The sequence below is a fragment of the Glycine max genome, chromosome 16 (assembly GCF_000004515.6).
Source record: "Glycine max cultivar Williams 82 chromosome 16, Glycine_max_v4.0, whole genome shotgun sequence".
In the NCBI taxonomy this organism is placed as follows: domain Eukaryota; kingdom Viridiplantae; phylum Streptophyta; class Magnoliopsida; order Fabales; family Fabaceae; genus Glycine; species Glycine max.
The window spans coordinates 24,632,348-24,644,811 of NC_038252.2; the positions used below are offsets into that span (position 1 = coordinate 24,632,348).

At 33.8% G+C, this 12,464-nt stretch overlaps 1 long non-coding RNA gene across 1 annotated transcript; it reads left to right on the top strand.

The window, feature by feature from the left end:
* The first annotated feature begins 3,646 nt into the window (after positions 1-3,646).
* LOC106796359 (uncharacterized) lies at positions 3,647-10,389 on the top strand. Its single transcript, XR_001385339.3, has 3 exons — positions 3,647-4,340; positions 9,542-9,634; positions 10,064-10,389. It is a non-coding gene; the product is annotated as an uncharacterized lncRNA (long non-coding RNA).
* Positions 10,390-12,464: the final 2,075 nt, after the last annotated feature.

Here is a 12,464-nt window from a genome sequence, read left to right on the forward strand (position 1 = left end):
AACAATCATAGAGCATACTATTTTCCGTTTGACGGTAACATTTTTTTTTTGTGTGTGGATAATGAATTTTCTATTAGGGGTAGTTTTATTGTGTGGAATGAAAAAGAATTGAAAAAAAATATTTTAATTAAAGTAGTGTATGAAAGTGTGGTACTTACTAATTTTTTTGAATATTTTCCTTCTAATTCCTTTTATTTCTTTCCATCCAAATCAAGACTTAGTCTTCTGGTAACCATTTCTTCAAGAATGGAATTGAAATTTATATATGAATTTTCTTTTCATTTACAAAAAGGGAAAAACAGAGTAGCTTTGTTAAGCCTAATTGATTAATTATCACCCTTTGTTGAAATGGAAGCCATAATCATTTCAAGGAGAGCAAGTTTCGTTAACCAAAACAAAAATTCTCAAAGTTGTTAACAAAAGTGCCTTTCCTTACAACTTTTGATTATTTCAATCAAGTTTTAGCTTCTTTATACGCTAATTTTTTGCAATTGGTCCACCCCAATTGAAGAGTTAAAGATCGTTCCCCCAACTTTCTCAAGCTTGTCTTAATTGCCAATAGAAACTCTTCTAGCTAGCACTGCTCTGGTTGTTGGAGGAGAGTAGCTTCAAAGGTTGCCTTTCATAAACTCCTAAAATATCTTTTTTTTTTCTTTTTTCTTTTAGAAAAAATGGAAACAATGAAGTAACATTTCACAATGTTGCCCAATGGGTATGAAATATTCAAAGTGAGCATACTCGTGAATCTTATAAATCCACATTAATTAAACCCATGTTTTCCCTCTCATTGCAATCTTGTTTTTTGCGTGTGGATTTCACTGGCCCTGGCCGGCAACATTGCCAATTTATGCATTTTGGCTTTTCTTTTTCTTTTTCTTTTTGTGAATGAGTCAATTTCAATTCTCTTGTTTATTTATATGCACGAAGGCATTATTTATAATATTATTATACATGCCGAACGAAGTTGATAATGGTGAAAAACAATAGTTACTTAACCACTTCAGTAATAATTAGTATAGGAGTAGTAGAATGGAGTATAACACATCATAAGCAATTATTGAGTAGAGACTACCTCTTTTCTCTGACCAGGGATTATAATTTATAAGAAAAAATAATAATTGCTAGCATTATTTTAGCATGTTAAATTGAAATATTTTCTAAAAGCTGTTGAGATGTGGAAAAGTTATTAATGTTTCATTTATTGTTTGTTAAAAATAAATAGTGATGTAGTTGCGGAGCTGTTAAATGCATATAATGAGTGATTGGTGAAAAAAGATGAACATTACTTTGAAAGCAAAAAAAGAAAAAAAAATATTATACAAGAAACTATAAATTTAAATTCTACAAGTTTGAATTTGGATTGAAAGGATCTATGGTAAATTTTAAAAATAAAATTTTTTGTGTGACATTTGTATTTGTATCAAGAGAAATATCGTACAGTGATTCTTACAAATTTTTAAAACTGTTGACAAAATTCTTACAAATTCTTATTAATAATAAGAGTTGAATCAAATCTCTACCTCATGTTCAAATTTCAATACTAGTGTAAGAAAAGGAATTCAGAAACCACACTTTATGTAATAAGGCAAGTCCTTTCCTTATGATTTCTAGAAGTATTCTTCATCAGATTAAATTTTTTTTTTCTTGTAAGGTCGTATATTTTTTCTGTGAGAGGCAATTCTAATTGAGTTGAATAAATTTATTATAAATAAACAAAGCTCTTCTTCAAAATAAATAACAAACTCTAGATTACCAGTCAAACAAAAATAGTCTCTTAATCGTTAATCGACGCACTCGTTAGTAATAATGTTTTTCTTTACTGTTATACTAGTATTATTTATCTGTTTTTTTAACGATATTAAATATTTTTATTGTTAGTTATGATATGCTCAGGACTCGTAACTCTTCAATAATTATTTTTTGTACCACACGCATAACCCCACAAACATTGAACTCGTGTAATGTTCCGAAAAAGTTATGGGTTTCGGTCTATTTTATTTCTTTCTTTCATATAATTTTTAGGAAGAAAAAAATGTTTGAGACAGTCGGATCGATAGTGTGATTGTCACTATCACTTGGTCCAAAATCAATAATTTTGCATAGAATTACTGCATTTATTCGACTAATACATAAACCACGGAAATCTCTTTTTTTCCTATCTTTATCCCAATGAATCGAAATCAAAGCTTTAATTTTCTTTTGAGTAATCGTTCCTGTAAAGCTTGAATGAGTTCCTCGGAAACTTGATGTAAATAAATGAATTTTTATCGTCCGTTTCCGAGCTATATATCTTCATTTAATTCTGATTATTGAATATATATATATATATATATATATATATATATATATATATATATATATATATATATTATTACCATGATCAGACGAGTTATTGGGTGTGGGACAATTGTCCCCATAAGATTTTATTTAATTGATCTCTACTCACATAATAAAAATAAATAAATTTATTCCCATAAAAAAATAGATATGATTCTCATAAGATAAATTATTTTAAAATGAATGTAACAAAATATAAGAAATAAAAAAGAGAAAATAAATTGATACTGGTCTTATTTATTTATTTTTTTAGTTTTTGATAGTATTGAAAAAAAATCATAAAATACTTTCAAAAGTATGAAAATACATATAAGATAATTGTAATTTGTAAAAGTATAAGTATTTTGAATTTTTTTTATCATGATATTAAATATTTTGTGATAACTAATGATATTTTTTATGTGATAATATTATAAATTATTTTTTTCTCTGACTAAGAAATTTTTTTGAACCTGCCACTAATCATAACATTAATGTAAAATATTTACTTTATTAATGACAACTTTTTATTAGAAAAAATCTGACTAATTATTTTAGTGAAATCTATTATTTCAATCAGTGTTTTTTATCTACAAAATTCAATTCTGACCAACCACTTGTGATTGCATAAAAAGTATCTATATTTAGCAATTTGAGATTAAAAATGATAAAAGAAACCATTTTACAATCAGCAGCAGTTCTCTACTTTTAATTATCAAATTCAAAATAGAAATGTGCAGATGTTCTTATGTGCCACTAGGTCCAGGATATATAAAACATTTCTAGTAATCAAGTTTGAGAATGATTATTTAATATATATATATATATATATATATATATATATATATATATATATATATATATATATTTAAAAACCATTGAAAATATTTCTGTTTTAATCTAAACAGTAAGCACCCAGCATTTCAATTTGAAGGTTTCAAAATCAGAGTAGCATGAACAATTCACAACATACAATTTAAAAGTGAAAGAAGATTTCAAACAAACCTGACATCACAGGCACATTGAGAGGTATAAGTGTAGGTAAAAGAAGGAGCAGTGTAACCAAAACAAAAGAGTAGAGTGGGATTTTGGGTTTTGAGTTTAAAATTGAGAGTTCAGAGAGTGTGGACCCATAGAGTGTGCAATGTCAAAATCCAATTTGGGGCTCACCATTTGGAAGGACGAATCTTTTTGGAGGAACAAAAGGGGCACAAAAGTTGTGGGTCCAATGTAAGCTGCTTCATATTATGTACACATGACATGATTTCTGGTTTTAAATCTTCTTTTTCTTTTTCTTTTTCTTTTTCTTTTGGGTGAACAGTAGTATAGTAGTACGATAGAAGGAAGATGTGGTGATCTTCAAATGATTATGTTTTGATCACAATAATATTTTACATAAGTCTGTCAGAGTTATTGGTGTCACTTCATGAAAAATTATTGAGCAAATTTCTAGTGGAAAAAACAGAATTTTAATTGTATTTTTTCATCGGTTCCTGAATAACCGATATCATTAAAACGCGGGTGGTAATTTTATAATCAAGAAGAATGTGTTTACATTACTTGTATATCGATCTGATCTTAATAAATACTTTTAAATCTCTTATACGTTGAGCCAATTCAAAAGCTAATGTTTCTAAGTCAATTCTAATATTAACTGATCTAGAAAGTTGTTTTTAGATCAGATAAAAAAGAGACCTGATCTAAAAAGTGTTCTCACAACAAAATCCAAGAACCCTTTTCAGTTAATGTCGCACGTGAGAACCCTGGCCTTTTCAGTTCTTTGAAAACCCTCTTCGCACGTCGCCGCTCTAAACTCTGGCCCAAAGCTCGTCGCAACGGTGTTTGCGTTTTCCACCGTCGTCAACAGCGGAGTTCCCTCCTTCAAAGCCCGTCGCACGCCGCAGCTCTGAACTCCGCCTCGAAGCCCGCCGTGATGGCGTCTGCGTCTTCGTTGTCATCAAAAGCGGAGTTCCCTCCTTTAAAACCCTTTGCTCTCTACTGTCTGCATTCACGTTTCTGTTCTGGTACATTCCAATTTCATTCTAATTTTCGTTCTTTGCATTTTCTAGTGTTTGGTTTTCTAAGAGTGAAGCTGTGAGGTTTGGTTTTCTAAGAGTGAATCTGGAATAACTGGAAACTTTGATGGTTTTCCAAGCATTATAATTAAGTTAGAACTCACTTTGGTGCATTGAGGAAAAAGATAGAAGAGTTGTTCTGATCTTCAAAGCAAAGCAGAAACGTGTTTGGCTTACTCAGACACTCTACACTTCACATTTTGACACGTAATTAGTTCTTTGTTACACGCTTTTTAAATTTCAACATTTTATGTTCTGGATTTGGCTCTCCTGAGATGCTCAATTATTCCTAGAAATTTAGAATCTTGTATACATTAGCACAACTGATTAGAACTTAGAAGTTAAAAAACAATTTAGGCCTATATTTAAGCCTTGGTTTTAATGTGAATTTATACTTATATTGATGATCACATATAGATGTCTTAAGCCATCGCAAGTACTCCTTTTTTGCAAGGCATCTGCTAATGATAAGGGAAGCATCTGAGGATTGAGGGCAAATGCAACCTGAGAGATGGCAAAAAGAACGCTTTTGCTCAAATTAAGAGATGTAATGTAATAATTTACACAAACATGATGGGTAACAACTTTTAGAATGACAAAATTAAGCAAGTATCCAGCTTCTGAAACATGGTGCTCATGTAAGTGTTGAATCCAGTTGAAACCACCTAGCCTGTTTAAGTAAAAACTGATGCCATGTTTATGCCCTGTGTTGTTTATAATTAATCATTTTTAAGCAAAGTTCTTCATTCAATCTGACAATACTAAAGATAAAAGATATAGGAAATTACAAAATTAATTCTGACATTGGTAAATAATGAGATGAATCACAGATTTGGATCCTCATGACTTAAATACAACAACATTAGTATATTAAAGTTCGAATAAAAGGAGAGGGTTGTGTTAGACTTTCAACAGTCAACGTAAAACTTTGTCGAATCTCTATGACATGGATCAATTACGTAATAATGTGAATGCTAGGTCGTTGCCCGGAAGCAACGCGCTGTATGGCTCGAGTACAGTGTCAAAAGAGCAAGGGCCGCTGCATCGCCGTCCGGATGTAGTGAAAAGTAAGCAAGGGTTCCCACATTTTCGTGAACGGGTGTGGGTAAAGAAGCTAGTTCATGACAGGAGGATTCGCTTTGGTACATGGAATATAGGCACACTTACTGGAAAATCTATGGAAATAGTGGATGTTATGGTGAGGAGGAAGATCAATTTTATGTGCCTACAAGAAACTAAGTGGACAGGTGAAAAAGCGAAAGAATTAGACAACTCAGGATTTAAGATGTGGTATACGGGAAAAATCAGATCAAGAAATGGGGTAGGGATTATTGTGGACAAGGAGTGGAAGAAGGATGTCGTGGATGTAAGAAGAGTAGGAGATCGTATCATAGCCTTAAAATTGGTAGTGGGACAGGACACCTTTAATGTTATTAGTAGGTACGCACCTCAGGTTGGGTTAGCAGAACACTTTAAGGTAAAATTTTGGGAGGATCTAGAAGGGGTACTTCAGGATATACCCCAAGGAGAGAAAGTTTTCCTAGGAGGGGATCTCAATGGACATGTAGGTAGCGTGGCTAGAGGTTTTGAGGGGGTGCATGGGGGTTTTGGCCTAGGGGAGATGAATGGGGAGGGTAAATCCATCTTGGAGTTTTCGGAGGCTTTGGATCTTTCTATAGCCAATACATGGTTTAAGAAAAGAGAGGAACATCTTATCACTTACAAAAGTGGAGGGACATGTTCTCAGATAGATTTCTTCCTTATCAGGAAGTCTGATAGGAAGTATTGCTTGAACTGTAAAGTTATCCCGGGAGAGAGCTTGACTACCCAACATAGAGTTTTGGTTATGGATGTAAGAATTAGAGATAGGGCAAAGAGAAGAAGTCTTATGGTAGCACCAAGGATCAAATGGTGGCACTTGAAGGGTGAGAAACAAGGAATCTTCCAACAAAAGATATGGGAGGGATGGTGTGGACAATCACAAGGAAGTGCAAATGATATGTGGAACAAGATGTCCCAAGAGATTATTAAAGTGGCTAAAGAGACGTTGGGTGAATCTAGAGGTTTTGGACCTAGGGGTAAAGAATCGTGGTGGTGGAATGAAAATGTTCAGAGCAAAGCTAGAGTAAAAAAGGAGTGTTTTAAGGAGTGGTCTAGGTGTAGAAATTCTGAAACTTGGGATAAGTATAAGATAGCTAGAAATGAAACCAAAAAGGCGGTGAGTGAGGCAAGAGCCCAAGCTTTTGACGGACTATACCAAGCTCTAGGAACCAGGGACGGAGAAAGATCTATATATAGGCTTGCTAAGGGTAGAGAGAGGAAGACTAGAGATTTGGATCAAGTAAAGTGTGTTAAGGATGAAGAAGGCAAAGTCTTAGTGCATGAAAAAGATATCAAGGAAAGGTGGAAGGCGTATTTCCACAACTTATTTAATGATGGATATGGATATGACTCTAGCAGTCTAGACACAAGAGAAGAGGACCGGAACTATAAGTACTATCGTCGGATTCAGAAACAGGAAGTAAAGGAAGCGTTGAAAAGAATGAGTAACGGTAAGGCGGTGGGGCCAGACAACATACCTATTGAAGTGTGGAAAACTCTTGGAGATAGAGGTCTTGAGTGGCACACCGAACTCTTTAATGAAATTATGAGGTCAAAACGCATGCCGGAGGAATGGAGGAGAAGCACGTTAGTGCCAATCTATAAGAACAAGGGGGATATACAAAATTGTGCAAATTATAGGGGAATCAAGCTCATGAGTCATACCATGAAATTATGGGAAAGAGTGATCGAACGGAGATTAAGAAAGGAGACTCAAGTTACTGAGAATCAATTTGGTTTCATGCCGGGAAGATCGACCATGGAAGCGATTTATTTATTACGGCGGGTGATGGAGCAATATCGCATGGCCCAACAAGACTTGCACTTGATTTTTATTGACTTGGAGAAAGCGTATGATAGAGTGCCTAGAGAGATTTTGTGGAAAGCTCTAGAGAAGAAAGGGGTTAGGGTTGCATATATTCGAGCTATCCAAGATATGTATGATAGGGTATCGACTAGTGTTAGGACACAGGGTGGAGAGTCAGACGATTTTCCCATCACAATTGGTTTGCATCAAGGGTCAACCCTTAGCCCCTACCTTTTTACCTTAATTCTAGATGTCCTCACGGAACAAATCCAAGAGATAGTGCCGAGATGCATGCTTTTTGCAGATGACATAGTCCTCCTTGGAGAGTCGAGGGAGGAGTTGAATGAGAGGTTGGAAACTTGGAGACGAGCTCTAGAAACACATGGTTTTCGCCTAAGCAGAAGCAAATCGGAGTATATGGAATGTAAGTTCAACAAAAGAAGGAGGGTTTCTAACTCAGAGGTGAAAATAGGAGACCATATTATCCCTCAAGTCACACGGTTTAAATATCTTGGGTCTGTAATACAGGATGATGGGGAAATTGAAGGGGATGTGAATCATCGCATTCAAGCAGGATGGATGAAATGGAGAAAAGCATCGGGGGTGTTATGTGATGCAAAGGTACCGATCAAGCTAAAGGAAAAGTTTTATCGGACTGCGGTAAGACCGGCGATTTTGTACGGAACAGAATGTTGGGCGGTTAAGAGCCAACATGAGAATAAAGTAGGTGTAGCGGAGATGAGGATGTTGCGGTGGATGTGTGGTAAGACTCAACAGGATAAAATTAGAAACGAAGCTATTAGAGAGAGGGTTGGAGTAGCGCCTATTGTAGAGAAGATGGTGGAAAATAGACTTAGGTGGTTTGGGCATGTAGAGAGAAAACCGATAGACTCTGTAGTGAGGAGAGTAGACCAGATGGAGAGAAGACAAACAATTCGAGGCAGAGGAAGACCCAAAAAGACTATAAGAGAGGTTATCAAAAAGGATCTCGAACTTAATGATTTGGATAGAAGTATGATACTTGATAGAACATTATGGCGGAAGTTGATCCATGTAGCCGACCCCACCTAGTGGGATAAGGCGTTGTTGTTGTTGTTGTTGTATTAGTATATTAAAGTGATTCGGGTTTCTCTATTCCATTCAATTGTACAAGGCATTTCTTCTAACAAGCATGCATAAATAACCATAATAGTGTTCCTTTAAATAAATCTTAATTCAATTGGAATCTCAAAGCAGGTTTTCAAAAGTTTTCTAATTTTAAAAAAATAATAGCAAATCCATGATAGTAGACCTTTAAATAAATTTTAATTCTCCCTCGTGGCAAACATTTTGAGGGGGAAGAGCACATATGTTGATTTCTGTGAAGTTGTAAGATGACAAATTTCCATACTTGATGAGGTAGAAATGCAGAGTTACTGAGAATTAATTATATAGCAAATGCCAAGTGAAATGGAGTCCAATAATGCTGAATATGTGGCATTGGGAGGAGAAGGTTCTGCTCCAAAGTTAGAGAATATCAACAAGGTTTCAATTATACCTCTGATGTTCTTTATCTTTTATGAGGTCTCAGAACAACCATGGTTCATAATCTTTTTTTGCTTTAAGATAATATATGTTCTAATTTCTATCACAACCCATTTCATTTGAATAAAATCATATGTTGCAACTCAACCAACTGTTTCAAAGGAAATTGAGCAACAAAGCGATGGTTTGCGTCTGTGGAATGATTTCACCATGTTGTTGTGGATGTTATTGGCCATGTAAAATAGGTTCCACCTAAGGTATACTATTTATTTTTTTCAAGTTTCGGTTGATATATAATACCATTTAATTGTAGAATGCCTTTTAGAGATGTGCCACTTATGTTAGTACTCTTTAGACCTTAGTAACTTGAACCTAGGACCTGAATGCCTTATCCCAACCCTCAGCTACTTGAGTTCTAAAAACCTTTTTCATTTAACTCAAAAGAAATGCAATGAATTGAGTTTTCATTTGGACAAGAATGATACTCCTCAATTATGAATCTCATAACATGTTAGAATATTAAAAAAGTAACCATCTAATAACTATAAGGTACTTTTTATTATAATGTCAATGTATGTGTCATTCCTTGTTACCTCAGTGTTTGACTTAGATGTAGATGTTTGTATTTTTAATTTATAAAGATATATTTTAGTACTTTTTATTCTTTGATAATTTTGTCTTTTTCGTAATGTTGAACCTGTATGTTCTCGGCGTGCAGTAAATCAAACTTGGATGAGTCTGAATTTTCCAAATTCCATTCTAACGTGAAACATTGGGACATAGTTGGTATCACTGGCCACTGGGTTTCTAGGTTGGTGTTGCTATAAACTATCAGTTTACTATCATGATGACCTTCACCACATATTGCCCAAAAAATGTACAACAAATTTCTCTTTCTCCTTCCATTCTTTATTTACTATGCACAAAGCAACTGAGCTACTCATTCAAGGATAAATAACATTGTAGTTTAGCAATGTCTTGGCATCTTTTATTGTTCAGCAAATAGCAATGTCAGGAGAAAGGCAATTTATGATAAATGAACAATGAGAAACTAGATAATGCACTTCTAATATTTCTTCACACTTTGTCTTCCGATATTGTAATCATTTTGCTTACTATACTGTTTATTGGTGTTTGTAAATAATGGATTTTAAATTAAACTTATTCATGGTTGTTAATGATTGTTTCTTTATAATATTTAATTCTTTGTTCCTCTTTGTCATTACTATCTATAATGCAGTATTCTACTGGAACACCTGAGGTGGCTTTTGTTGCAACATCGAACAGCTCTAGGATCAATGTATTTAGATGGTCAATTGGGGAAAACAATTGCATCGCCTCCAATGTCTCCTCGAGGAGTTAGACAGCTCTCTTTCTCCGTCAAATCATTGCTTGAGAAATTGCAGAATTCATCACAAGTAGGTGTTATACATTGGCTCTTCAAAAGGACAGCCTGATGCTATTGTCCTTTAATTAGTTGGCACAATGATGTAATTGTTGTGGCTGAACCTAGAGATCTCGCTGCGAAATTTTTACAAAATGTTAAATTCAGTTTGTTGTCAACAATGTCGACATAAATAAGTGATACAAAATTAAGTATCTATAAAGTAGAGCTTAAGTTGAAAACATTTGATAGAAATTAATTTTATTATGTCTTCGGCAAATTGTGTCCATCTTAAAACTTTGTTTTAATTGGATTTGTTTAGTTATTTTCTTTCTTTTTCATCTTTCCTTCTAGATCAATTAATGAAAAGATAAACTTTTTACATCGGTTATTAGCAAAACCGATGTAAAAAGGGTGTTTTTCAACCACTTATATTCTTAGATTGATTGTATAGGAAGTCACTTTTAAGACTGATTAAAATATGATGTAAAATGTATGACTTTCTACATCTCTTTCATAGACATTGGTCATGCAACTTATGTAATTGGTCATTTTTAAATGATGTAAAAAAATATTTTTTGTAATAGTGCATTAGATATTAGTGTATTATTTACATAAACGTCATAAAGTTGGTGCATTGTTTTGAGTTTAATTTTTATCTCCTTTTATTATAAAATATGTTTGTTTTTTTAATAAAATATGTTTATATCATCATTGGATTTGATGTAGTACAAGTTATAGCATATCATACATTACAAGTGAGACTCATGAATTCCACGATTTGAAAAGAAAAAACAAAGAGACGACAAAAATGTGGGTAAAAAATAACTTGAAAAACTATCTAATCGATGTGTGATGATGGTTGAATAATTCTTATTAAAGTTGTCAATTTGGTCCTAGATTGTAGGGTAAACTCACTTGATCTTCCATTATGGCCCTAGGGGTCTTAGGCCACCAAATGAAGGCCCTACAAGGTCCCACCCACACAATCTATTTAATATAGGAGGGTCAACGCTAGCCCATGCGTTATGTTATTTAAAAAATGACTTTTTTAACCTTCCAAAACATATATTTTTAATTTGGTTGAAAGTTATTTTTAGTTGACCTAAGTTAGGATCATTTTCTTGGCCATTGTCATTTTTGGGCGATCTTATTTAGCTTTAATTTTGGAGACCTCGAATAGATTATTTTCAGCCAACCTCTATCGGGACTATTTTCGATCGTCCTCGGCCAAGGTTGTTTTTGGCCAACCTCAGCTATGATTAATTTTGGTTGACCTCGAGTAGGGTTATTTTCGGTCAAACTCGGGTATAGTTAATTTTGGTCGACCTCAACTAGGATTATTTTCGATCAAACTCGAATAAGGCTATTATTGACCAACCTTGATCGGGGCTATTTTTGAGTGACCTCAACTAGAGTTAATTTTGGCCAACCTCGAGCAAGACTATTTTTGTCCGACCTCATATAAGGCTATTTTCGGTCAACCTCAGCTAGGGTTAATTTTGGTCGACCTTGACCAAGGTTCTTTTCAGCTGACCTCGACTGAGACTATTTTCGATCAACCTCGGTTAAGGCTATTTTTGGGAAACCTTAGTTTGGGGTATTTTTAGCCGACCTCAAGCATGGTTGTTTTTGCCCAACCTTTCGACCAAGGTTATTTTTGGTCGACCTCGCCTGGGTCTATTTTCGGCTAACCTCGACCAAGACTATTTTTGTTTGACTTCGATTAAGGTTATTTTTTTGGTCGACATCAACTAGGACTATTTTTAGTCAATCTCAGTTAGGGTTAGTTTTGGCCACTTATTGGCTTGGTAGACTAGTTATATATATATATATATATAGTTAACAAAATATGATCAACCCATAGTCTATATTTCAATATTACATAATTATTTATTACTATAAATTATTTTGTTGGGTATTATCATTAAATTACTAAGAAACTCTTGTTATTTTCTATGGCTAAGTACATAAGTTGTCAAATGGTCATGAGCAAGTATGGTAAAAATGTATAAAATACATAAATATTAAATCATATCAAGATCAAGATAATAATTATTAGTTATTATCTAATTTTATCAATATCAAATAACAATATAGGAGCATATTGTATGCTAGTAGTCAATAATTAGTTATTAATAGTTTAACATGTTTTAAGAATTGAAAAAAAAAAAGGAATTGAACACAAAACAATTTAAAAATGATCGACCCGGTCAAACCGAGCCAATCCAATCTGGATCACATTCTAGTCAAACCT